This window comes from Pundamilia nyererei, unplaced genomic scaffold (genome assembly GCF_000239375.1).
Source record: "Pundamilia nyererei isolate P.nyererei 1_Seehausen unplaced genomic scaffold, PunNye1.0 scaffold00014, whole genome shotgun sequence".
Lineage (NCBI taxonomy): Eukaryota > Metazoa > Chordata > Actinopteri > Cichliformes > Cichlidae > Pundamilia > Pundamilia nyererei.
The window spans coordinates 5,094,954-5,098,101 of NW_005187415.1; positions in this window are offsets into that span (position 1 = coordinate 5,094,954).

A 3,148-nucleotide genomic window follows, 5' to 3' on the forward strand; every position below is an offset into this window, starting at 1 on the left:
CAAACTCACTTAACTGAAAAATGCATCAGGAAAAATATCATAGTGAGAAAGTTTACTACAGAAGCAATGTTTGCTTTAAGAGTCTATGCAGAAGGAGATGCACTGTGCCTTTGTGGATGTAGAGAAAACATATGACAGGGCACTGACAGGAGTCTCTGTGATTTGTAGTGAGAGTAGTGGCAGGTGGAGGAGAGACTGGAGAGGTGGAGTTATGCTCTGGAGAGAAGAGGAATGAAAGTTTGTACAAACCTGTCAGAGTACATGTGCGTGAATGGGAGGGAGAAAGGTCTAATGGTGAAACTTCAAGGAGCAGAGGTAATAAAGGTGTTGCATTTAAATATCTGGGGTCAACCATCCAAAGCAACAGACAAAGAGTGCAGGCAAGGTGGAGCTGCTGGAGAGGTGTGCTGGGGCTGATTTGTGAGAGAAGGATAGGTTTACAAGACAATACTGAGACCTGCTATGATACAGTATATGGTTTGGAGACGGTGTCATTGTCTGGTGTTGCAAGTGGCAGAGAATTTTTGATTCATGGATGGCAGAAAAGTTGGGGTTTTTTTGGGGGGGGGTTTTTGTCTTTTTTTCTTTTTTTGGTCTTTTATCAGCGGTGGAAACAAGTTTGGAAAGGACTGACCAAGATGGGCAGCATAAGAAATAAATATAACAGAGCAGTTTGGAGATAAGCCTGAGATGGTAGTGGATATATAGGCCAAAGGATGTTGAATATAAAGCTGCCACGCGGGTGAAGAAAAGAAAGGATTTGGTGAAGGAGAACATGAAGAGGGTTGGTGTGACAGAGGAGGATGCTGGAGAGAGGGTGGGTTCATAGGGTGGATGAATCCACTGTAGCAACCTCTAAAGCGAGCAGAAGAAAAAGAAGAACACTTTACTGATTTTTTTTTCTTAATCTCCTATCTGGAGGTGAGTGAGTCTTTAACTACAAACTTCTGTTAATAGTTTCTGAAGCATAACAATACACCCTCTGTATGTTTGACTGCCCTGTTATGTCTTTTCTTCTAACACTTCCTTGACCACAAGTTGTCAGGCAGTAACTGTGTCTCTATGGAAACAGTGTGCTTTTAAACAGGCAGAAAGAGAAGAGGAGGAGGAGAACAAAGCTTTGAGGAGGAGGGGGGGCTGCCTTACATGTGCTTAATTCAAAAAAATTATATAATTTTGGGGAAAAAAAGGTTGGGTTGGTCGTGCTTATTTTTTATTTTTTGCCTTTGGACGTCCCCGGTCCTTAAATTTTTCTGTGTCCTTGAATGCACCATCTAGAGGTATAACTAGGTTAAGCAGCCAACACATTCATTTTCCAACAAACTACAAAAGAGAAAGCTTTGCTATCTATTTGCATTACAATACTTGACTTTAAGTCTCCTACAGTTAAGTATTATTATTATTATTATTATTATTATTATTATTAGTAGTAGTAGTAGTAGTAGTAGTAGTAGTAGTATACAGTTAAATATCATCCACTCGTCTTTACAATTTCACACCTTCAGATTGTCAAAATCCATGAAATATGTCACATTTTCTGTAAAATAACATAATTAACTACTGCTGGATGTGTCTATTCTTATTTGCCTGAGAACTTGATTGATCACAATGAATTCTGAGAAAGATACACCCCTTGAGGATGCCTTTACTCCCTCATCCCTTGAAGGCTTGATCTTTCAAAAGTTCCCCTGAGTTTTCAGAGTAATGGAAAGGCACTTAAGGTGGCAGCGGAATTTCCCTGAGGAGACATGTCGAGGGGAAGTCAACAAGTGTCAGAGACAAGCGTGGAAGACGAAAGGCAACCTGCGCCAGAAGTAAGATAGAGGGAGGTAGGAAGGGAAGAAAAGAACGGAGACGAGGAAGTCAGACGGCATATTTACATGCAAATATGAGAAAACTGGAGGAATTCAAGAGACAGAAATGGGAAATAGAGAAGCGATTCAAGGGGAGAGCTGAGAATGAGGAGGAAGAGCTGATATTTTTTGAGGTTAAAAAAAAATACAAAGTATACAAGGAAGCAGTGTCAGGGTTAAGAGTTGAAGAGAAAGAATGGTCAAAATATGTGAAAAATGTTGAATGTAAGACAAAAGAATAGGGTAGAAGAAGTGGTCTTTGTTCTGCCATCTTCAGTAGTGGTGGGTAAGTACAGTGATAACAAAAGGCATCATTTAAACTACACAGTCGGCATTTTTATGGTTCACCTATATGTCATTTTATGACTTTTTATTTTAATTTCATTTACTGAAAACACTTAGAGGAGCGCTATCAGTCATTAATCAGCCTCACCAATATTGAAGCAGTGTGGGATGATCTTGACAAATAGTGAAACAAAAAAGCAGTAAATATCCAAAGGAGGGCTTTGAATGTCCTTCAAGAAGCCTGGAGAATTCGTTCTGAGGGATATTAAAGAAATTACGGAAGAAGTGCGAGGAATATTATAGTTCTCATACACCAAATATTGACTTTCAATCTCATGTCAGTTATCAAAAGTCTTTTTTTTTTTGGCTAGTAAAATATAAAGAACTGAGAGGTGGCTGAAGACTTTTGCACAATACGAATGTTTTTGTGCCTAACCTTTGTTTTATCAGAAAAGTGATTCTTGCATGTTACATTGTTTGAAGCATATAAAGATGTTGTTGATAGGTTGACATGTTGATTTTTTTTCAGGGTTTTTATCTTTTTTTTTTAATCATTATTTTATTTTATCGTTTTTATTGTTAACTCAGTTTCCCCGGGTCTTTTCCTGTGTCTTATGAATAAATCTTCTCTTTTTTTGTACTGGTACTGGTTTTATTTTTTTTTGGATTTATCTGCAACACTTTAAAAGCCGGTCAGTGAAAATATTGTTAGACATAAACCTGTCCGTGGTGCAAGAATGGTTGGGGACCGCTGTATTAGAGCAGCAGATTTGATTACTGTCAGTCTAAAATATTTTTTCCCTTTTCTAGTACTTTTAAATTGAGCACTGATGTGGAGAATAAACTTGTGCAAGTTTACCAGTTTAACAGTTCTGAACTATCTGATATGAACACACATTTACAGGGAGTGCAGAATTATTAGGCAAGTTGTACTTTTGAGGGATAATTTTATTATTGAACAACAACCATGTTCTCAATGAACCCAAAAAAAACGCATTAATATCAAAGCT